Genomic DNA, 25,493 nt, shown 5'->3' with positions numbered 1-25,493 from the left:
TTGTTTTCCTCTGTTGTTCTAAAATTTTATCCTCTTCTCTGAAATAACATTTTAAAATCAGTTGAGGCCCATCATCCAGGGCTGCTGAAACTGACTGAAGCCAGTCTTGTGGCATTGCTTTAATGCTAGAGGCCCATGTCTTTATCATCTCCCTAACAAATGTGGAATGCAAGCCATAAGTTATGATAGCTTGCTTAATTTCTTTTAGATCATTCATTCCTATAAGTATCCATCTACTTTCTTTGGATCCTTTTGGGCCTTTAAAACTTTATCAGAGTAGATTACAGGGTAGGAAACTAAAACCCAGGGTAAGTCATCTCTGACAGCTACTGGCAATGTTGAATCCTGTCCTTGTACCTTCTTTCCCTGCTCATCAGCTCCAATAATTTCCTCAGTGGTTTCAAATCTTTTTACTAGTGTCTTTTATAAAGTCTGAATCTCCTGGCCTGTATATATTTCTAGTGATTTCATTGAGGCACCTAGCCTCTGGTCCACATTCTGCACATACGATTCTAAGGTCTGAAGTTTTTCCTTTAAAGATAATACCTCATCCTTAAACATTATTTGAATAGCATGCAGATTGCTATTCTTGAGAGATACTTCATCTGCTAACCTATCATAATGTTTTAACAAATTTTGATTGTCAAATTTAACAGTATGAATTCTTTCAGATAATTTCTCAGTATCATTGACATGGATTTAATTTTGTCTGTCAAATTAATGTTACCCTTTTCAATAGTATTAATTTTTTCAGGTAACTTTGATTTTTAATGGTATTAATCCTGTCAGCTAGCTGTTCATTATTAGTCTGTAAAGACTATATCATTTCTAAAAATGCCTCATCCTTGGCCCTGTTATCAAACCATTTTCTTAAGGATATAATATGAATAAAAAACTGAGTCCCAATATCCAATAAATGGATGTATCACCATAATCATATAAGCCTTGCAGAATACAATTATAGTACTAGCAAAAAAGTTACTAAAATTTCAATGATAATGTTATCTGCAATTATATAACTTTCAAGTTTATTGATTTATTAATTACCTGTTATGAAATTCAGTATATTGTTTTAGGTGTAATAATCTTTATTATTGTCTAGCAGGTGTGGGGGTTGCAGAGTCACGACTAGAGGTGCAACCTGGTGCCGCGAACAGTCCTGAGCAGCTTTGCTTTTCCTGCCTTGGTGCTGGTTAAATACTGAGAAATATACTTTACTTGACAAATTAAAAGCAATTAAATCAATTCTGTACACAGAACAAGAGGCATTGAACTCAGGTGCAGGGAGTATAAACTGGAAGTTGCACAAGTTGCCATGTGGCAGGGAATACGGCAGCTGGGGCAGGGGGCATGCGTGTGCTTGGGAAATTTCCAAGTCGCTGTATGCAGTTAGCTCAGCTGTGGCAGGGGTTTTACAAAAAAACTGCTTAGTAGGTAAAAACAAGTCAAGCAGGTGGGGGTGGGAGACTTTCTGGGCTATGGATCATTTAGGTCTTTAAGTCAATTTAAGTAGGTGTGGAGTTTGGATCCATGTGGGGCACCCGATGAAGAAGGACACTAAAAAAGAAATCCCACACTAGCTCAGTATTGAGTATAATAAAAGGCTATTTATTTAGGAGTAGACTCACAGATCACAATCACCTGCTGGAATGAGGAATAGCAACCGAATCCCACAGCTGGAAAAGATGCCAGACATGTGCTTAACATTGGCATATATAGTTTAAGAGGCCCTGCCCAAGTGGGCGGGTAACTTAAAGGCTACTGGTGGTAGGAATTCCTACAGCATCCCATCCTGTTCTGCTCATTCCCAGATGGATCCTGCTCTGCCCTGCTCTTATTCATTCATTCATTCATTTATTTATTTATTTATTTATTTATTTATTTATTTATTTATGTATTATGTATTTATTTATTTATTTGGGTGCAATGAACTTCATTGATGGAATGCAAGAGAGTGGGGCTCCCTAAACCCCTACTCTTCTTCTGGGGGTCTGGGTGGAAACTACTGGGAGATGCTCGGTGTTGGGAGCCTGAGTTAGGACAGGGACTCCTCAGTGATTGAGGGCCTCTCTCTTTCTCTGTCTTCTTGCTGTGGTGGGTGGTCCAGGACTTTTCATTCCTTGGAGGCCATGAAGGCCATGAGGTCCACCACCCTGTTGCTATAGCCATATTTGTTGTCATACCAGGAAATGATCTTGACAAGATTCTCATTGAGGGCAATGTCAGGCCCACATCAAAGGTGGAAGAGTGGGTGTCACTGTTAAAGTTGTAGGAGGCATTGGGAGCAGGAACATGGAAGGCCATACCAGTGAGCTTCCTATCCAACTCTGGGATGACCTTGTCCAGCACCAATGGATGCAGGAATGATATTCTGGACAGTCCCATGACCATCACATCACAGCTTCCTAGAGGGGGGTCATCCACTGTCTCCTGGTGGCAGTGATGGCATGGACAATGGTAATGAGTTCTTCCACAATGCCAAAGCTGTCATGGATGACATTGGCTATGGGCTAAGTAGTTAGTGGTGCAGAAGGCATTGCTGGCAGTGTTGAGTAACTTAACTTCTTGAGTTCATGCCCGTCACAAACATGGGAGCAAGGGGAAAGATGATAGCCCTTTTGGCTTTATCCTTCAAGTGGGCCCAAGTCTTCTTCACAGTGGTGAAGACACCAGTAGATTCCACAAGATACCATCACTCCACTTGACGCTGGCAAGGTCTTGCTCCTAGAAGATAAAAACCACTTCCTGCTCGGGGCAAGTTTTCCATCCTCAGCTACTGCTATTCTGTGGAACTTGCTCTCAGTAGAGTCATACTGGAACATGTAGACCCTGAAGTTGAGGTCAATGGAGAAGCTACAGATGGCAAGAATACCCACTTTGCCATAGCTGAAGGCAACCCTGGTAACCAGGTAACAAAGATGGCCAAGTCATCTACTCTGACCTTCACCATCATGTCTCAGGGATGAGGCCAGCAAGGCATGAGAAGTTGCTGCTGTTTCTAGAACAGGGAAGAGCAGATGGACTCTGCTCTTATTTTAGTCTTTGGAGGATGAGCCAGGCTTCCTTCCTTCACACACACCCAACAAGCTGGTCCTTCTGTTTGCCATTTCAGTGCTGTGGTTTGGGGCATTTTATCTGTTTCTGAAGGGGCATACATTAAAAAAAACAAACAAGAAACAAACAATTCAGTGGGTATATGACAGCTCATTTGCCACAATCAAGTCAATTCATTCCCAGGGTGCAATGGTATTTAACACATTCAGATCAATAAGCCTGACTTATCACACCATGACAAAAGTCATGGGATCACCTCAAGTGAGCAGAAAAGACATTTGAGAAAATCCAGTTCTTTATGATAATGACTCAACAAATTAAGTGTTGAAAGACATATATAATAAAGGCCACAGATAACAACTTCAGATGATGGCATTCTAAGCAAAACCTGACTAAAAGTATTCTATGATTCAGGGCAGGGAGAGTATCCACCCCTTGCCACTTTTATTCAATGCAATATTAGAAGTCTCAGACAGAGCAATATGGAAAGAAAAAGTAACAGGCACCCAGATTTGAAAGGAAGATGCCAAGTTGCTTTTGGTTGCAGAGGACATAATCTTATACACAGGAAACCCAGAGACAGAGATTTCAAGGTCATAAAAGTCTCAGAAGTAATAATTGTGTGTACATGTCTATGTGCTTCTGTGCATGCATGTGTGTGCATGGGTTGGGAACTTGGCTATATGATACAGCCAAGGAAGAAGTGCCAGACCAAGTTGGGACAATAATCCCAACCTCAAAGTTAAGTCCTCCTTTCTATTATTTTACAAACTTGCCTTCTATGCTGTGTGTCTAGGGTGAGAAATGGATTGTGGTATACAAAACTATGAAACAACTCAAAAATCACAGCCTCCTGACTTCAGGAACTATCCAGAAGTTAATGTTCAGTTGTACCAATACACCTTTACCTAGGTCATCTCTATTTGTCTATTGTTTATCTTCTATCTATATCTCATTGCCATGTTTGAGGAGGGGAGTCTAAGTTTTTGTTAGTGATCAAGAAAAGCAGTCAGGAATGGTGTGGTGGCTCAATGGGTAATGTGCTTGCTGTGAAGACAGACTACCAGATTTTGATTCTTGGAACCCACATCCAGGTAGAATGAGAGAACCAACCCTTAAATGTGTGGCCGACACATGTATGTTATGGTACCCACATTCCACCAGCCAACATTAAAAAAAAAGAGAAGTCCTCAATAGAGCCTGTTTCCCATGGAAATTTCCACTAAATATCAGTTAACAGTTATTGTGTAACAAACCCGCCCCACTCTAATGACCTAATATAACATTCATTATTTCACAATTTCTGTAGGCGTGAAACCTAAGCATGATTGAGTCTTTCTTCTTCAGATTTCTTGAAAGTTGATGTCATTATCAGAAGGCTGATGAAGGATATGTGTCCCAAGTTCACACGATTATTGGCAGGATACCAATACTTTTTGGGTGGCAGCACGTGACTTTTCAATACAGCAGCTCATTTCCTGAAGTGCACCAAGGGAGAAAGGAACAGCATAGGAGCCATGTCCCTTCAAAGCTAACCATAGGGGTAAATGCCTGTGTTCCATTCACGGTAAGTTTCAGTTGCCACTTGAGGAGAGAGATGACACAGGGGATTATGGGAAATTGTGATGACAGTCCCCTGTCATATAACAGAAATCTTGAAATGGTAATGATAATGCTAACCAATAATAGGCTGGTGAAGAGCACTGGCATCTATTGGGTGGTTTGGTTAAGAGTTTATCTAATTATTCTTTATGAATAAAAACTCAGGAGTCAGATATCAGGATAAGAGCCCGAATGATTAGAGAAGTAATGGCAAAGTGACCAGTGATCTCCTCTCTCTCCTTCCTCAACTTGAAAGGGCTGAGAATCTTTCTAAGTCCCTCTCTACTACTTCCTGTGTCTCTCTATATGCCCCTATTTCTCCAAAACCTCTATGGCTAATTTTAGTCAGTTAGTAACTAACTCCACCCTCTAATTCAAAATAAACTTTATTGGCAGCCTTGGGAGTATCAGAGTGTGATCAAAATACCCCACAACATTTTCCCCAAAAAGTCTAAATAAAAAAGGAAAGATTTTAACTCTAGTACAGTAAAATTATATATAATAAGAACAATTATCAGGTAAGAATTATATTCACAATGTCCAGTCCATTTGCATTTGACAAATTCAGAGAAAATATTCCATTATCTATCCTATCTTGGTGAGTCCAGTTTTGTACCTAATTTACTTTCTATTTAAACTTGTATTACCGACCCAAAGCTATCTCTTTAGACCTCAACACATTTTCTTAAGCAATTTAAGTTTTTATGTCTTTTAACCTTATGTATTTTATACCTTCTTTGTGAGTTTCTTTTCTGAATTTGGTAACAAGGAAAACTGTAGCTATAACTATCTTCAACCCCTTTACAGACCTGAGAAAGATACAATACTATCTGAGTAAATAGGACGTGTAGAGCAAGCAAATTTCAAAAATATAGAAATGAAAGAGACATCTGTCTGTCTGGACAGTCATCCCAAGGTTTCACTACAATGTTGAGGCATCTGTCTTTGGTCTATAGTCCTAGAATAGCTGATAGACTTTTCTGTAAAGCAGAAATTTTGAAGGACTATTTTAGCTTGTCTTGGCAAAATTTGCCAGTCACCTTCTTTTGTATCCTGCTTGTCCAATCTGAACAGCATACTGTTAGAAGACAAAGCAAGGGCAGTATTTTGCCCATTGGTTAACTTTGTCACAATGAAAGCAAACTTCAGATGGAGGTTCTTCAATGCTCATCATCCTCTTTTGAAGTAAATTGGCATTGTCAGGGGCAGATGTGTCCCGTTGTCATGAGAAGTCTTGTGTTATTAAAACTTATTAAATATCATATTCTGTAGGTCTCTGAAGTGCCTGAAGACCATCTGCCTATCTAAAATATATCTCTGTTTGACCTTGAAAACATACCTAACATGACCACAAGTTTGATTGTTAGAGATGACTACTAACCTACATTTCTTAGTTATCTTAAACAGTTTATAATAATAACCTTTAATGTTCATTTTCTGTCCATAATGAGGCAATTTCAGTATTAGTAAAAGGCATCACAATTTCTTCTGGGTACATTCCTGCTAATTGATGAAGTCTTTATTTTCCTTTCAGAATCAATTCAGAAAGCTTTTCTACATAGGTTTTTAATTTTTTACTCTGTGTGGTAAAAATATTCATTCTAAAATATTATCTTTTTTCTACATAAGAATTCCTGCAGGATCGTACCAAAAGCAATCTACAGATTCAATGCAATGCCCATCAAAATTCCAGCAAAATTCTTCACAGACCTCGAAAGAACAGTACTCAACTTCATATGGAAAGCAAAAACCCAGGTTAGCCAAAAAATCCTGTACAATAAAAGAATTTCTGGAGGCATCACAATCCCTGACTTCAAACTCTACTACAGAGCTACAGTACTGAAAACAGCCTGGTACTGGCATAAAAACAGACAGGAGGACCAATGGAACCAAATCAAAGACCCGAATATTAATTCACACACTTTTGACCACCTGATTTTTGACAAAGAAGCAAAAAAAATCAAATGGAAAAAAGAAAGCATATTTAACAAATGGTGCTGGAAAAACTGGATATCAACATGTAGAAGAATGAAAATAGATCCATATCTATTACCATTCACAAAACTCAAGTCCAAATGGACCAAAGACCTCAACATAAAGCCAATCACACTGAACCTCATAGAAGAGAAAGTGGGGAGTACACTTGAACACATTGGCACAGGAGACCACTTCCTAAATATAACCCCAGCAGCAAGACACTGAGAGAAACAATTAATAAATGGGACCTCCTGAAACTGAAAAGCTTCTGTAAAGCAAAGGACATGGTCAACAAGACAAAAAGACAGTCTACAGAATGGGGAAAGATCTTCACCAACCCCACATCAGACAAAGGTCTGATCTCCAAAATATACAAAGAACTCAAGAAATAGGTCATCAAAAGAACAAATGATCTAATTAAAAAAAATAGAGTACAGACCTAAACAGAGAACTCTCAACAGAAGAATCTAAAATGGCTGAAAGGCCGGGCGGTGGTGGCGCACGCCTTTAATCCCAGCACTTGGGAGGCAGAGGCAGGCGGATCTCTGTGAGTTCGAGGCCAGCCTGGTCTACAAGTGCTAGGTCCAGGACAGGCTCTAAAAAAGCTGCAGAGAAACCCTGTCTTGAAAAACCAAAAAATAAAATAAAATAAAATAAAATGGCTGAAAGACACTTAAGGAAATGTTCAACATCCTTAGTCATCAGAGAAATGCAAATCAAAACAACTCTGAGAGTCTATCCTATACCTGTAAGAATGACCAAAATCAAAATTACTGATGAAAACGTATGCTGGAGAGGTTGTGGGGAAAAGGGAACACTTTTGCATTGCTGGTGGGAATGCATGCTGTTACAGCCCCTTTGAATATCAGTTTGGCAATTTCTCAGAAAATTAGGAAACAACCTTCCTCAAGACCCAGCAATACCACTTTTGGGTATGTATCCAAAGAATGCTTGTGCCACAAGGACATGTGCTCAACTATGTTCATAGCAACATTGTTTGTCATAGTCAGAACCTGGAAACAACTTAAATGCCCCTTGACTGAATAATGGATAAGAAAAACGTGGTACATTTACACAATGGAGTACTACATGGCAGAAAAAAATAATGACATCTTGAAATTTGCCGGCAAATGGATGGAGCTAGTAAACATTATTTTGAGTGAGGTAACCCAGACCCAGAAAGACAATTACCACATGTACTCACTCATAGGTGTTTTTTAAACATAAAGCAAAGAAAACCAGCCTACAAATCACAATCCCAGAGAACCTAGACAACAATGAGAATTCTAAAAGAGATATACATGGATCTAATCTACATGGGAAGTAGAAAAATACAAGATCTCCTGAGTAAATTGGGAACATGGGGACCTTGGAGGAGGGTTGAAGGGGGGGAAGAGGCAGGGAGGGGAGCAGAGGAAAATGTAGAGCTCAATAAAAATCAATTAAAAATGAAAAAAGAAAATTAACCTTAAATTTATATCAATAAGCTAAAATACATTTTAATGTAAAATAATAAAAAATAATTCCTGCAGGAGAATGTGTAGAAAGTAAATTAACTAGAATATAATCAAGCTCTGGATCCAAATGATCCTTATGTGCATCCTGTAATTTCTTTTCTACAAAACCTAATTTTCTCTTAGCCTCAGCTAATAATTTTCTTGGACTATTTAAGTCCTTATAATCTTGTGAGGTTTGATATGAATTACTTAGTTCTTGAATTGTCAATTCAGTTGTGCAATGTAGCCAGTTAATATCTCTCAAGAATTTTTGAAAATCATTAAGAGTTCATAATTGATTTCTCCTGATTTGTACTTTTTATGGTTGAATTTTTTGTAAGCCTATCTTATAATCTAGGAAATTAATAGAATCTCTTCTTTGTATATTTTAGGAGCAATATGTAATCCCCAACAAGGCAATTTTTTTATGTCTTCAAACATTTTTTCTAAGGTAGATAACTTAGAAAAGATATCTGAGTCTGAATCAGCTAATAAGATATCATCCATATAATGGCAAATTATAGATTGAGGAAACTGTTTATGAATTATTTTCAAAGGCAGTTGTACAAAATATTGACACATGGTGGGACTGCTTAACATCCTTTGTGGAATAATTTTTCACTGATATCTCTTAACAGGGTGGGAATTAGTATAAGTAGGCACTGTGAAGGTAAATTTTTCTCTATCCTGTTATTGTAAAGATATAGCAAAAAAGCAGTCTTTTAAACCAATCACTATTATAGACCATCCTTTAATAATAAAGACAGCAAGGGAATTTCAGGCTATAAAGAGCCCATTGGCTGGACCACCTTTATAGCTCTTAGATCTGTTACCATTATCTATTTTTTCCAGAATTCTTTTTAATGATTAATATAGGAAAATTCCAAGAACTGGTTGATTCTTCAATATGTTGAGTATTTAACTGTTCCTGTACTAGCTGTTCTAGTGCCTGTAATTTCTCTGATGTCAAAGGTCATTGTTCTACTCACGCAGGTTGTCAATTAACCATTTTAAAGGTAGGGATGTTGGTAGCTTTGAAAGACCAGTAACTATTGTGTTCTGCTTATGTACAACTTGAACAGTGTTACAGAATGGTGCCCATGTGGATAACTGCATCACAGAAAGCCTGAGAAAGCTTGGGAAAGAATAGAGTAAAGCATGTTTTCTTGGTAGCAGCAATTTCTCAGGTCTGTTCTGTTTGCTAGAAGCAAGCAAGTGCTCTCATCTAAGAGAGGCTTCCTGACTCAGCTTTAGCTGCAAAACCTTGCAGCTCCTTTAAGAAGTCCTGCCATTAAACACTTAAATGGTGGTGATGAAAAGCTGAGCATATGCTTTTAGGTTTTCAGCTATAGGAGGAAAAAAGCCATGCTGTTTTAAAATGCCGGATGTCTGGACTGTCCTGCCAGGGCAAACTCTGACTCTTTCAGGCAGGCGGTCTGTCTACAGAACATCTGAGTGTGGTTTATGAACACACTGCTGCAGCTTGCTTGCTGGTAGGGACCTTGAAAACACCATAGAGTTGTGTCAATAAACATGGCTCTGGTTGATACCTCAGCCATGACAGTGAAATCTCAGAAAGCTCAGAAATGGGCTGGATCTAGCTGTCAAAGACACAGCTTTAATCCTCTCCATATTGCTTAGCAAATTAAAGACTCACGTGGTCAGAAAAAGAGAGAGATATACAATAAAGAGAGATTCAAAGAGGAAGAAAACCTCTAAATGTTTTAGAGTGTGTTAAAAATATATACAGGGTAAAGGTTAAAGTCCTTAAAATAAAAAAGAAAGAAAGAGAGTAGTTGGGTGGGGTGGTACATGCCTTTAATCCCAAAACTTGGGAGGCAGAGGCAGACAGATCTCTGTGAATTCAAGGTGTGGTCGCACCTTTAATCCTAGCACTTGGGAGGCAGAGACAGGTGGATCCCTGTGAGTTCAAGGTCAGCCTGGCCCACAGAGTGAGTTCCAGGACAAAGATACACAGAAACCCTCTCCCAAGAAGTCAAAAAGTAAAAATGAAAGAAATAGAGGTTAAAATAAAGATGAAAAATACACAGAGAATCTGGATACTGTATGTTATTGTGCTCTCTTTGAATTGTTTGAATGCTGAGGAAGAAGCAACAGCTGCTAAAAGATATTTTCTTATAAATGCTGTTGAATTAATCCAAGATAAGTATTTTGAAAATACATTGACTTCAAAATTGAAGTCAAAAGCTATGTTACTTTGGAGAAGAGATTTTGCTTTTGTTTCCACAGGAAATGAGAGGCTGTGGATTTATTTTGAGTTAAGAAAAATCAGGTTTGATCAAGGAAGACCACCTGAGAAATCTCCAGTAGGAACAGATGGCCTGGATGTCTGAGTTCTACATCCAGAACAGATTCAAGACTGCTGCCTGAGATGATCAAGACTCACAGGATACTCCAGTCAGGACTTGATCATAATTCTAAATTTTCTTTAGGTCCCCATAAAATTATCAGAGCCCCCAACCATCAGAAAGTAGCCTGAAAAACTACGACCACATTCCCCAAAATGGACTATGGATGTTCTTGTTTTCTTAAAAAAGGAGGGGGGGGGGAATTGTGCAGGACAGTTTTATATTCTGTCAATTATATTTTAAGTAAACGCTGATTGACTGGTAGCCAGGCAGGAAGTATAGGAGGGAAAATCAGACAGGAAGTAGAGGTGGGGCAATGAGACCAGGAGTATTCTGGGAAGAAGGAAGCTCTTTCCCCAGTCTTCCCCAGACACCAAAGAAGCAGGATGTGACCTGCCCCACTGAAAAAGGTACTGAGCCATGTGACTGACATAGATATGAATGGGTTAATAAAAGTTATAAGAGCTAATACGAAGCCTGAGATAATGGGCCAATCAGTTTAAGACTTATGAAGACCTCTGTGTGATTTTCTTTGGGGCTTACCGGCTGTGGGAACTGGACAGGACAGAAAGCCAACAAGCAGACCCTCATGTTACAGAACAGTCTGTGACCTCTCTTAATAACACCTTTAAATATTTTTCTCAGAAGCATTCTTCATTTTATAATTTGTTTCTGAGACTGGAGAAATGTTAATCTGGGTTTTCCACTGTTATAACAAATCATGTTCCCATAAATTCATTGCTATGTTAGTCACATATTACTTTAATTTTCCTATCTGTACTTCTGGCCCTTTATAGTAGACCTGTATTGCAATCTGTTTCTACCTGAGATAAAGTTACAACCCCTACATGCTGAACATTTGCCTTCTTAAGAGACCAATCTGGATGCCAAGCTTTTGGTGAAATTATTGTTATATCTCACCAGTGTCTACCAAACCCTCAATTTCAATGCCATTTGTTTATACTTTAAACTTTGCTTTCTGATCATTTATTTGTCAAAATACTTGTTTTATGGTCTCTACTGAAATTTTGTTTTACCTAATGAAGCTGTTACGCCATCCAGAGAGTATGGCTTTTAACAACATCCATTACATCTTTTAATTGCCATGTGCATGGGTTTCCCCAAAGCTGACAAGGAATTTTATGTGGGAGCCTGCAAGGAGTCCCCTAAGATGTTTCCTAATGCAAAGGGTTACCTTGCCTGTCCCATGTTGATCTGCATTCATTAGTCCAATGCTGGTCTTTGCTATAAATTCTGCATATTCCAGAAGGTTTGGGCTTTCTGTTTGGATGATCCCTAGAAAAACGTTCTTTCTAGGAATGCCTTGCCTATAGTCCCTTTACTGATGACCTGGTTCATCACAATTAAAATATCTAACACCTTTTGATTTTTCTTAAAAATTTTTTGAAATCACTTCTCGTATTCAAGTATCATCATAAGGGTGAGATCCAGTATCAGCTATATTTCTAATCCATTCATCTATTGGTGCTGATCTTGCCTTTAAAGGTCTAATTACCCTTTTGCATTCTGAGTTAGCATTTTCAAAAGCCAAATATTCAGTTCATATTTGTCTAACTTCTGGATCTGAAAGCTGAAGGCATTCTTTGTAAAGAATCAATAAAGGCTTCTTTTGGGCCTTGTATAATTTTAATAAATGACTTAGTCCTCCTTCCTGATTCTTCAACTATGTCCCAAGCATTCAAAGCTGCTATATGGTATAGAACCAAAGTGTTCCCATCAAATATAGACTGTCTTTGCAAATCAGCTTACTGGACTTCACCAAGAAGCTGGTCTAGCTCTACTTTGTTGTTCTTTGACTCTGACTCTTTCCTTCACCATGTTTTTCATTGTAGCTGAGGACTAGCCAGTGGCAAGCAGCTGCCTCATGGTTTTATGTCCTGTGCTGGATGCCAGATGAAGTGTTTATCTAATTATTCTTTATGGATAAAAACTTGGGAGTAAGATATCAGGGTAAGAACCTTAATAATCAAAGAAATGCCAGAGAAGCAACCAGTGACCTCTCTTTCTCCTTCCTTGATCTAAAAGGACCGAGAATTTTTCTAAGACTCTCTGTACTATTTCCTGTGTCTTGGTATATGTACTTTGTCCTCCAAATCCTCTATGGCTAATTTTGGTCAGCTAGTAGCTACCTTCACCCTCCCATTCAAAGTAAACTTTATTATCAGTCTTGGGAGTGTCAGAGTGTGATCAAAATATCCTGCAATAGTTTGTATTGGCAAGCCTTGCCTGACCCTTTCAATATGCTCGTCTCAATCCCTGCAGCAGAGAATAGAACCCAGCTCCAATGTCCCTCATCATAAAGATGATCCCATTATGTGATGCATGGGACAACACCATGTGATAGCTAGTTTTTTGAGTTGCTGCCCCCAAAAGGCCTCCACTTAGCAAGGAGGCAGAAACACAAAACCAAATTCCCAACTCATCAGAGAAAAACAAATGAACACAATCCAGCAGATTGGAAACCACATTTTAAATTAGTGAGGGAGTGGGGAATTCTCTCATTCTACACAGAGACTATAAATTTGTATAGTCACTTTGGAGGAAAATTTGGCAGGATCTATTAAGTATTTTTAAAAGCCATAAAAATGTGCATAGCCTATGACCCAAAAACTATGCTATTGAGTGTCTAGCCTAGAGACATAGTTGCATGTGTGTACAAAGAGAGAATTTTCAGTGCAGCATTGTTCCTCAGAGTAAATAGAACACTGGGCACAATCAAAATGCCCATTAGTTTAAAACTGCCTGGACAGCTTGTGAAACACTCATAACATGAAATAGTGTGCAACAGGCAAGGAGAAAGAGATGCAGGTTCAGCATAGAAATCTGTCCAAAGACTATTGTTAAAGACAGTTGATGTGGGATTCCCCTCTGTATGCTGTGAATGTGTTTTAGTGTCATTGGTTAATAAAGAAGCTGATTTGGCCTGTGGCAGGGCAGAATAAAGATAGGCAGGAAAACTAAACTGAATGCTGGGAGAAAGAAGGCAGAGTCAGAGAGATGCCATCTAACCATCAGAGGAGACAAAGGTCTTGGGACCTTACCAGCAAACCACAAGTCTTGTGGTAAAATACAAAATAATAGGAATGGGTTAATTTAAGATGTAAGAGTTAGCTAGAAAGATGCATGAGTTAATTGGCCAAGCAGTGTTGTAATCAATATAGTTTCTCTGTGATTATTTTGTATCTGGACAGCTGTTAACAAATAAACAGCCTCCACCTACAAATTGGCATGACAATGTGGGCTGACTACATCTACATAAAACCTGAGAGAGCTTAAAAAGAAATTCTAGACACAAAAGAACAGAGTTTAGTGCAAATTCTTGGCAGCTAATTTTTTTCCAGATGGGCTCTGTTTGCTGGCGGCAAGTAGGGACACCATGTCTCCTTTAAGAGAGGGCTTCCTGACTCAGCATTGACAGTGAAAGTTGCTGTGGCTTCTTTGGGGAAGTGCCTACTGGTTCATGCTAGTTGCACAAACAGCTTTGGCTCTTTTAGGAGGTTGAGCATTTGAATGAGGTTTGTGAGCAGAGTGCTACAGGTGGATTGATGGTGAAATGGACCCTCTGCATTCCTGGAGCTGGGGTGGGGAGTATGACTTGTAGAGCTGATAGTAAACATACCTCTGCCATGTTGGACTGGGTAGAGCCAACAGGCAGGGCTGTGGAGTTGATCCTAGCCAAGACTGCTTAGCATTTAAAAGGAAAAAAAGTACTCCTCATCAAATAATAATTACAGATATGCACACAATAAAGACAAATTTAGATGGAAAAGACCTCTAAATGGGTCACAATGTTGGATAAATGTATATAGGCTTGAGAGAGGAAAAAGACTATAGACAGAATATAAAAGAGTACAGAGATTCATAGGTTATAGAAGTAAAGATGATAAAATAAATATTAAACTTGTAGAAAAAGTAATAGAATAAGAAAAATAAGCCACATAAAGATGGAATATACACAGGGAGTCTGGATTATATATATTATTGTGTTTTCTTTGAATTTTTTGACTGTGAATGAGCTAAGTACAGAGAGACATTTCATTGCATGGGCTGCTAAGCTAAACCTATATATATATATATATATATATATATATATATATTCATTTAAAGGTATCTTGACTTCAAAATTTGGGCCTAAGGATATATCGCTTTGGAAAAAAGGCTCTGCTTTTGTTTCCACGGAAGATGAGAACCTGTGGATCCCTTCCAGACTAATGTGATTTGATATAATAAAACCCCCTGAAAGGTCTCCACAAACCCCCAAAATACTTTGCCCAAGAAAAAGCAAGAAGTAGTTTGGAGAGAACTGTGCCCAAATTCCCTGATATTGTTTATAAATGTTTGTTTTCATTTAAACAGGGATATGACATAAAGATGAATACTTTGCATTAGTATGGATCTTGGTTATGTACACAGATTTAAGGTCAATTTTGTTATATGTATATTTCTGCTCTTGATTAAGGTATTGAGTTTGTGCAGCTCATTTAAAAACGTAATGTATAATTAAGAAATACAGGTTAATAGATAGTCATTTATTATAGTCAAACTTGTAGTCATATTAATTAGGTTTTCTAGAAGTACAGAGATATATTTCAGATGGATAGGTATTCTTCAAACATTTCAAAGACTAACAGAATATGACATTTAAAACGTTTTAAGAACTTAGAACTTTTCATGACAATAAGACACATCTGCTTCTGGCAGCACCAATTTACTTCAAGAAGATGATGGGCATTGAAGAGGCTCCTTATGGAGTTTGTCAGCCATCTGGGCAAGAAACTGCTCTTGCCTGGACTGCTTGATGGTATGGTGTATGAAATGGACATGCAGGACCCACAGAAAAATGACTGCTGAACCTGCCTGAAAGTGAGACAGTCCTTCAGGTTTCTTGCTTCATGAAAGTCTGCCAGACATTCTGCAGGACACAGAAGAAAGTTGCTGACAAACTGCCAATATAGGCAGAACTGTTTTTGAAATTTCCTGCTTCATGAAAAAGTCTGCCAAAAACTATGGGCCTGTAGGCTGAAGACGGATGCCCCAATGTTAGAAGAACTTTGGTGACTGTTCAGGCAGCAAGATGTCTCTGTTAATTCTAGAGTTTTGGAAGTTGCTTACAATACACTTCCTGTTTACTTAGGTAATATTATATCCCTTCTGGGATCTTCGGTGGAGTTGAAGAAAGATAGTTATAATTATAATAGATAGATTAGATATAAAAGTTTAGACTCACAAAGATAGAATAGATGATAGATTATTTTCCTTAATTTGCCAAATGTAAATGGACTAAATATTGCAACTATAATTCTTACTTAATAAGTGTTTTGTTGCATGTAATCTTGCTATGTTAAAGTGAAAACCTTCCTTTTTTTTTAAACAGAAAAGGGGAGGTGATGTGGGATTTCCCTATGTATGCTGTAAATGTCATTGGTTAATAAAGAAACTCACTGTCCTCTGTGTTCTGCTCAGCTTTTTAGTCCCTGGCTCTTTACTGTGTTTGGAGGTTGGAATCAACTCCTTCAGTTTATCCATGTGTTGGTGCTCCAGTCCTGGCAGCATGGATGCTGGTTAACTCCTGTTTGCTCCTTCCCCTCACTAGGTCCTTAGTTGTCAGGGTCCAGGAAAGCCGCTGGAAATTGCCTGGATGCTTGACCCACCTTGGCTACTTTCTGCCATTTTACATGGAATCCGGTAAGAGAGGTCCTCTCTAACAGGGGCCAGCAAGTCCACAAGGTGACGTAAAGTGTACGTCTTTGTTGAGCAGCACCATAGAGACCAGCTGAGGATCTCACACTTTGAAGTCCATGGGCTGAGAAAGCTCAGCAACATCACGAACAGGGCTGTTGAGGCTGCTCCTTCCAGGGGAGAGTGAGGCCCACAGATCGGGGAGGCTCTGCTCCTAGATGCTCGAGGCAGACTGACTGGGGAATGTATGTTCACACATGTGCATGTGTGCACACATGCTCACACACACACACTCATATTCATGTCCACTCTGATCTGTCAGTATGTCTATCTGTCATTATCCATCCATTTATCTATCTGTTTGTCTGTCTATCATCATCCGTTCATCATCTGTCATTTACCTTTTATCTATCAATCATCTAACTATCTGTCTGTCTGTCTATTTATCTATCACTTATCTACCCTGCCCTTTATCATCTATCTTTACCCCATCTCTCATCAATCACTGTAGGCTGACCTATCAACTAGTTTTTGTCTATTCACCCACCCTGCTATCATCTACCTACCCTTGTCTCTGTGCCTCCAGTCTAACACACAGATACAGCTCATTCTCACTTCCTGTTTTTCTGTATTGGTAGCAGCACTTCTTGGCAATGAGAATCTGGAATATATTTGCTATTCCTTAAAGGAACCTTACCATCTTTGTCATTACACAAGGGCTTGGTACTGACATGTTGGGAGATCCCCACCCACCAGGGGACCTACCTCTAGTATGGCTCCCGTACCCTGTTCTGGCTCATCATGGTAACCGCTGCTTGATGTGACTAGCCCTTACCCAATCAGGCTCTGACTCTTTTTTAAGAAAATATTTATTTATTTATTATGTATACAATATTCTGTCTGTGTGTATGCCTGCAGGCCAGAAGAGGGCACCAGTCCCCATCACAGATGGTTGTGAGCCACCATGTGGTTGCTGGGAATTGAACTCAGGACCTTTGGAAGAGCAGGCAATGCTCTTAACCTCTGAGCCATCTCTCCAGCCCCAGGCTCTGACTGTGGGCTAGCCTGTGGTTGCTTTTGACTGGGTCAGCAGGGCTGGGCACAGGCTGAGTGTGGAGTCCCTGGTCTGCCCTACCGACTCCAGTTCCCAGGATCTGTGACTGTAAAGTACAAGCAGGAAGCCAAAGCACTTGGAGCGCTTTCCTTCCTTGCCTCTTCTCACGACTCCCATGGGTCAAAGGGATGGCATGGCTGTGTCCGTGTCAAGGAGAGTACAGCATCCTCTGAGTGCTATGACAACGATGGGCTGCCTATTGACCCCGAAGAGCTCCATTGCCTCATTCTTCTGTTCGTCCAATACCTTTGATGGAGTCATGTAGGGCCACCGGTATCCTTGGCTTGCCATAACATTTCATTCGATAATTTGCATTGGCTGTCTCATGGTCTTACCCATTAGGTCCACTGCATCCCAGCATTCCTGAGTAAGCTTGCTGGTGGCTAGGAGGATGTGTCTGTCTTCTCTTTCTTCCATTACCTGGTAGGATCTGAATATAAAATGTGCCCACAGGCTCTTGTGTTGAGTGCTTGGTCCCCAGCTCGGGAAGTTGTTTTGGAAGAGGGTTGGAAACTTTAGGGGGCAGGTTCCAGCAGGAGGAAGGAGGTCCCTGGTGGAGGGCATCTGATGGTTGCATCTGAACTTGACACTGCCCTTCCTATCAGCAAGTCGTCTGCTCTGCCACATACCATCGTCATGACACTCCACCAAAGAGCATGGCTCCATGGAGTCATGGGAGGAGCCAACTGAGAGGGAGCTGAGGAGCCATACTTCCTTCAAGCTGTTCTCAGACGTTTTGCTCACAACTTTGCAAAAGTGACTGACACAAAACGGATGTGCAGGTAGAGGGGATTCTGAGTCCTTCTTGATGCTTGGCTCTTTCTTGTAGATATCTCCCCACCCCTGCCTGCCTCCATGTCCTTTTCCCTTCCTCTTGTTCTCAACATGCATTGGGCACAATTTTTAAATTCTGACTTGGCCCAGAGGCAGGCATCCCCATTTTGCTGTTGACTTTGTACTAGGATACTGTACTTTATGAGGGTCACTTGGAAATGAGGCACAGTGGCAAATATCTGTAATTCTAGAACTGGGGAAGCTGAGGCACGAGGATTAGCCCCGGCTATATAGCAAGATCCTGTCTCAGAAAGAGAAAACGAGATGCAAGAACAAGGCTGAGGTTCTTGGGGCTGCTGGGGCTGCTGTTTCCCTAGTGACCCCTCTGGTTTAACCGCTCTGCAGCTTCCCTGTGTGGGGAGCAGGCTGCTGTGACAGGCAGGACCCAGTCACCCCGGTATCATGGGTGCTGCTGTGATGAAATACCAGGAAGCTGGAGGAAGGAAGGGATGGCTTGAGGTCACAGTTTGAAGAGACATGGTCCATTATGTGGGGAAGGCACAGTGGTGGGAGCCTAAGGCTGCTGCTCACACCATTTCCTCAGTCAGGAAGCAGAGGGCAATGAGCCCCCATGCTCATCTCGATCTCCCGTTTGTATGCAGTCTGTGACCCCAACCCATGGAGCAGTGCTGCTCATAGTTAGGGTGGGTCTCCCCAACTTGAACCACCTAATGTAGATAATCACTCACATACGTGCCTGAAGACCTGTCTCCAAGGCGACTATGGAGCCTGTCAAGTTGACAGCCATTATTAACCATCTCGGGTGGGGACGCCGGTACAGTCTATCCCAGTGCTTGTCTATGGGGCATGCAGCAGGCTGTGCGGGTGGCTGCCGACATCTTTTGGGTGAGAGAGTGTGTGGAGGGGGCCTTTTTTACTTACAGCTTTCTATACCTCGGAACATCAAGGCAAGCAGTTGGGTGTGCACAGGCAAGAGGCAGAGGAGCAGTAAAGAGACACCGCGTGCCGAGTGTGGATGTGGTGAGCACACCTCCTCTGTCCACAACAGTGACAGCAGGCAGCCCCAAGGCCCAGGTACACAGCTTGCAAAGTAGGCACAGGCTTAGGAAGAGGATTCTAAAAGATACACTTACAGGGATGCTAGTCAGTTACTGTGCTCTAGGGAGCTAGCTTGGGGTCCCTCCTGACTCACTTAGCCCGAGTGTTGTCTTTAGGGATGGCCAAATTCCCTTGTGTGCTGTTTCCCATTTCATAGAGCCCAGCACTGTCCACTTTGCACTGAGCAGGCCATGACAGCTCCATCCATTACTGGTTATAAATGAGATCTGCAAAGAGAACAGTTGACCCAGTGGCCCAGCAGGCAGTGTTTTGGGTTCTAAATCATGGGTTGCTCTTGTATTTTAACAGAGGATCAAGCATGTTGGGGGAGATAAAGCGATCCTCCCACGATCACTCGGGTAAAGAGACAAGTATGGAGCTGCCCAGAGGCAGAATTGTGAGCGCCTGTGGCGGGCCACAGTGGCGCAACAGCTAGGCGCATCGCAGGGTCGCCAGGGAAGCAAAGATTCGTGAGGTGGTCTGAGGCCCGAGGTCACTCTCAAGCAGGCAGCAAGCTCCTGGAGGCAGAGGCTGGAAGGATTTGGCTTTGCAAAGGACACAGGCAGACTAACCTGCTCAGAGGAGTGGGCGGATACGGGAGAAATGTTCTGAGGTGGGGCTGGGGCAGGAGTATAAGCCTCACGGTTAAAAAGGAGGCCCAATATGGGGTTTTTGACCTCCTCTGCCTCCAGACAGCCCCTTCCTGTTAAAATCACAAAGGCCCATCTCACTGCTCCATGGGATGGTGTGGAAACAGTGGGCATTGAGAACTCAGAGGCCCCAGGTTCCTTTCCCTGAACATCTGTCCATCAGGGAGCCGCATCTGTGCAGAGCAAAGAGGATGAGTCAGGTTTCCTCGAGAGCCTTCAGGAGCGTGGATAACAGGCGGGGGGGGGGGGTGGACACTGTTGGGGTGGCGATCTAGAGAGCACCAGCCTACGCTTGGGTCTTAGGATCTGCACCCGGGTTTTTATTCTCATTTGCATACCACCTGTCATGGAACCCCGGTGCTTCAAGGAGGAAGCTGACCCAAGTCCTCCTCCAGGAGGCCGAGGTTTGCTGGTCTGAGCTGGTGCTCCCAGCTCAGCGCTCTGGCCGCAGTCACTGGTCAGTGTGTTCTGTTTTCTGGGAAGTTCAGAGGTGAGAGCTCTCTGGTGGTTGTTCTTTTGCAGGAGTTCGCTTGGAGGAGCTGTTCCTCTACTGGATCAGGAGGTGGTTGTTGCTACTGGCAGCCATTTTGTGGCCAAGAGGAGAGGCAGAAGTGCACAGGAGGCAGAGGGGAGACCTAGAAAGAAAGGCTCTTGGAGACTCAACTGAGCCACTGGCTAAGCCTTGCTCAACCCTCCCCAGAAGTCTCTGGAGTTCTCAGCTGCAGGAGCCTTTGAGTTCTCTTAATTCCCTAGTTTTGTGTTACTTGGGAACAAACCGTTCCTAAGTGATTTAGAAAGCCACGCCTCCACTGTGCTCCGCTCTCTGGAAGCAGTTCAGGCCATCTTGCTGATGGAGCCTCTGAGTTATAGGCCTGGGTTAGACTCAGGGGACCTGTGGCGGCCATCACTGAATCTGAGTGACTTCTCAGGATCCGCCTCCACCCCACCCTCCTCTCTCCTGTCAAGATACATATACATATACATATATATGTGTGTGTGTGTGTGTACATATATATATATATATATATATATATATATATATATATATATATATCTCAGAACAACCCAGTGGTCACAACAGACTCTCAGGTCCGGGGTCAGAGAACACACCTCCCACCGTTTTTGGTTTTAGTAAAAGTATTGTCTCTCCCCGCTTGTGACCCATTTTGAATGAGGTCAGCCATAAGACAGAAGCCCCGGGAGCTGAAGCCTTTGAATACTCGACTGAAAGTTGGATAAGATATTGGCTGGCTCTGGCTAGTTGTGTGGAAGCTAATCTCATTGTGGTAAGCGGCCTCACCAGCAGCCTCTGTGTGCCAGGCACACACTCTCTTTTGTCCTCCCGGGGAGCCGGTGGGCACTGAGCCGGTCGGCACTCCATTTTGCCTCTGTGGAAACTGATGCTCTGAGGGGGGTCTGGTCGGATGGTGGATCAGGGCCACACAGGGGCAGGGGCAGGATTTGGAGCTTGGCTCCATGCCGCTCTGAAGCTCTGGCTGTGCTGGGATACTGTCATGGTCCCTTGTTCTGCTCTGGGCAGTTTTGTTCTGGAAGGATGGCTGGCTTCCTTTGGAAGAGGTTAAGGGAGGGTCCCAAATGCACCCAGGTCAGTCAAGGGTGCTTTCGCTACCCTCACTGAAGCTTGGAAGAATGGATGATGCCAGTTAGCCTGCTGGGTGACAGGGAACTAGCGGCACCGGTCAGAGCACCCTGTTCACTGGGTGCTGGTGCGGAGTGTTTGTTGTTTCAGGTGGCCACCAAGTGCGCAGAAGCCAGAGCAGGCGATGAGCCCTCTGGGACCGGGCAGTCTGCAAGGATGCAGGTATATCCACGTCTCTGCCGTGTGGAGGCGGGAAATCCCAGGCTGACTGCACACCCTCCTGATGAGCACATGAGCCTTTAAGGAAACCTTGCCTTCCAGACAATCTGGAGTTTTATTGAGCATTTACTGTGTTCCCCGGACAGACTCTAGCATGAACACAGCTCAGCTTTTGTCTGGCAGGGGTTTCAAAGGAAGTAGAAGGACCCAAGGGCTGGTGCTATGAATGAGCACACGTGACCGTGTTTGCCTCTGTTCTAGGGCTGCTTGCTAAGTGTGGGCACACTCACCCACAGGACAACTCTGTTGAGGGCTCGATCTCTTTTCCAGATGAGCGTCAGTTTGGGGTTGAGGTGCTGGCTCTCAAGGATGAAGATGTAAGGGCCGAAAGAAAATGGGTCCCCACTAAAGTTTTGACGGAGGTCTTAGGTTGTCCTCCCCAGAGTTCTGAAGCAGAACGGCCATGTAGAGTTGTTCTGGACTGAGGAGCGAGTTGGGAGGCTTTGAGTACCCACCATGACCCAGTGGCAGGAGGCCGTTAGAGGGAGTCAGAGCCACTTGCAGACAGTGTTCCCAGGCCTGGGGGTGATGGCCGATGGTAATTCAGATCTGTGTGCTTTGGTGGTATACCACTGGGACTAGTTACTGAAGAGTTTGCTGGGCCTGTTTAAGCTGATGAGAGAACGAAAGCACCAGTCCTCCACCTCCACCGCAGCCAGTCTAGGGGGTGAAGACCATGGCCAACACTTCCCTCTCCCTGGGGCTCCACCTTAGCATCATCTCTGTTAGTCTTGTGCTGTGGCTGCTCTAGCATCTTTAGACGCTACCATGTTCTCCTGGAGTCCAGAGGGTGAACTGCACAAGACATGACAGGACCATTCCTGCTCTTTAACCTCTTTGAGGGCATCACTAATTGTAGGGCCCACCGGTCCACCCCTCCTCCCGGGGTTCATCTTGAGGACAGTTTCTGGCCAAACATCTTGTTGCAATTTCCGGCTAAACATCCTGTTTGTGCCTGTGCTCCCTCTGCCCCCACTGGTGGTTAGTTTAGGGGTTTTGTTTACTCTTGGGCCTGGTAATTTTCCACCTGCCTGGGGGGATTTCCATTGTGCAGCAGCTAGGTATATAAGGTTTTTCCTAAGCTTGAATAAAGGGCATTCTCTCCTCACGGATGACCCACGTCTCTTGTGTGTTCCTTTAATCTCCAGGCCCTTGCCCCGCTGGCAAATGGTACAGTAGCGTGAATGGTACGGTAGCGCGAACGGTACCGTAGAGAGTAACGCAGGCATTACAACTAATCTCTGCGTCGTCCTCAGGATATGATACTATTTTAATATCTTGACCGAGGGATGGGTGCAACTAGGAGCCTTCATTCCCTCTTGGCTCCCCTCGCCTCTGCTCTGTCTGTGTTGATGCTAAAGGTCAGAGAAGTGTCTAGCAGTCCCCAAGAGACATCACTGATGCTTCTGTTCCTCTCTGAGACATTGCTGCATGGTTAAATGGAGTACGTTCTGAGCCCCTCTGTGGACAGTGGGAGTGCATGCCTGCTTCAGCTTGCTCACATCTGAGTCCATTGGTCCCTCTTCCACCATCTGTATGCCATTCCTTCATCACTAAATGGCAGCCATTCCAAACCCAGCAGGCAGTATATTGAGTGCCCATTGCCTGGGGTCCTTGCCAGGGTGTTAAATCCTGTATCATAAGAAAGTGCTGCCACATAGATAAACTGTATCCAGCACATGATTCCTTCTGCTGCTGGTTGACATTGCCCAAGTCCTTCAGATCTTTCGTGGCAGGGTCTCTTTTTACCCTGAGCAGGCCTGGCCCTCTTCTGCTTAGGGTTGTGAGGATGCAGTGGCTAAGAGGATCATGAGGACATGATCTCGGGTGATGTGTTGTCCTGTGTGGAAGAGCCGAACGGATATCTCCAACATGGAGGTATGAGCCACTTCTGTGGGCCTTGGGATTCTGGGGATTTCAGCTGTTGAATCTAGAAGTTTTCAATCCAAGACTCAAGATTCTGATCCCTATAGTCAGGTCCTTGACTTGACAATTCTGCTTGTTTGTGAGTTTCACCTCACCAGAGGAAGCTTTGGGTTCAACCCTCAACTTCTGATGTTTCTCTATGAGACTCTGCTTTGCCACAGAGGATGGGCGATTGTCACTCTCAGCCTTTCATGGCCATTCTCAAAAGCATCCGTAATTGTCTCCACGACAGCCATCCTGTTCTGTTGTCCCAAACTTCTCAAAAGTCTACAGCAATGTACCCACTAGTGCGTTCCCTATCCAGCCGCTATCCCACAGGACTGGTAAAGGACTGGGGCACAGCAGCGCAGTCTTCCTGCCTTGCCATGACCAATACACCCCACTTGTCACAAGTGATCCAATTACCCAGCAGTGCTTAGCTTTAACCTCCCACGGTAGAGTCTTCCTCCACCCACCTTCTCAGCCTGGGTGCCTAGGGGAGAGACGGTGAGGCAGATGGGACTCACGGGGAGAGCTCTTGGGAACAGCAGCTGTCTAGAAAGAGAACAGGACAGAGAGCGTGAGACCTGGATAGTGGTAATAACATGGCCGAGCACCAGGTGATAGTTCTGTGGTGGCCTCTAGGCGTGCCCTCCACAGATGGTTTAGTTGGAAGTTGGAAGTCTGATGTCTCTGCATCAGCCACTTGTCCTTTGCATCATTGTGACATTTGCCAAGAAGAAGGAAGACCAGGTTTAAGACTTATAATAAGGCAGAGACATTGCCTCGATTCTGAAAATTGTGGGGACAGCTTGTATCCTGGTTGGTTTTTTTTTTCCCTGTTACATTGAAAAGGAGCCTCAGAAGACAAAATGATTCCATCAGATCCCCTGTAGGCAAGACTGTAGTACATTTTCTTTATTGGGGGTTGATGTGAGAGAACCAACTCTGGAGGTGGGAAAGCAGTACCATCCCAGGGCAGGTGATTCTGAGTTGTCTAAGAAAGCAGGCTGAGCAACCCAAGAGGAGTAAACCAGTAAGCAGTGTTCCTCCAAGGCTTCTCCTTCAGTTCCTGCCTCCAGGTCCCTGCCTTGCATTTCTTTCCCGACTTCCCTTAGTGGCAGAATGTGACCTGGAAGTGTAATATGAAATAAACTCTAAGTTGTTTTTAGCCATGGTGTTTTATGACAGCAATAGGACCCTTAACTAAGACAGTGGGAATTTACAACCAGTCTACACGGGGAGAGTGGTAGGTGGAGACTTACTCAGAGGACATGTGGAGGATGGGATAGTTCTTTTTTTTTTTTTTTTTTTTTTTTTTTTTTTTTTGTTTTTCGAGACAGGGTTTCTCTGTAGCTTTGAAGCCTATCCTGGAACTAGCTCTTGTAGACCAGGCTGGTCTCGAACTCACAGAGATCCGCCTGCCTCTGCCTCCCGAGTGCTGTGATTAAAGGCGTGCGCCACCACCGCCCGGCTCAGATGGGATAGTTCTTGCTTGATCGGCAGGCCGAGGGCTTGGACATCAGAAACGTGAGGTAAGCAGACACTCAGGGCAGGTAACTCTTGCTAAGTCAACTAACTGAAATTCTTACTGTTACCATATACAGCAATGACAGACTTAGTCAAGAAGAAAGCTCAGAAAAGTCTAAATCAAGCTTGTTCCAGATGGGAGTCTCGGTCAAGGGCAGCCTACAGAATGGGTCTCAGCCAGGAGCCAAGGTATCAGAGGCGAGTGTCTGGGTCTTTTAGATGATTGGTGGCTTTTTAATGAGCCACCAATGCCTCATTAAGGATTCTCTTTGCCTATTGCCTGGCATGGTGGTTTGAATGAGAACTATCCCCTATAGGCTCATG

At 42.9% G+C, this 25,493-nt stretch overlaps 1 pseudogene; it reads right to left on the bottom strand.

Annotated features, from left to right (window-relative positions):
* Positions 1-2,113: 2,113 nt before the first annotated feature.
* Positions 2,114-18,203, bottom strand: LOC121677156 (annotated as a pseudogene).
* Between the last annotated feature and the right edge of the window lie 7,290 nt (positions 18,204-25,493).

The sequence above is a fragment of the Arvicola amphibius genome, chromosome 4 (assembly GCF_903992535.2).
Source record: "Arvicola amphibius chromosome 4, mArvAmp1.2, whole genome shotgun sequence".
Taxonomy (NCBI): Eukaryota; Metazoa; Chordata; class Mammalia; order Rodentia; family Cricetidae; genus Arvicola; species Arvicola amphibius.
This window is presented reverse-complemented; position numbering and strand designations above follow the sequence as displayed.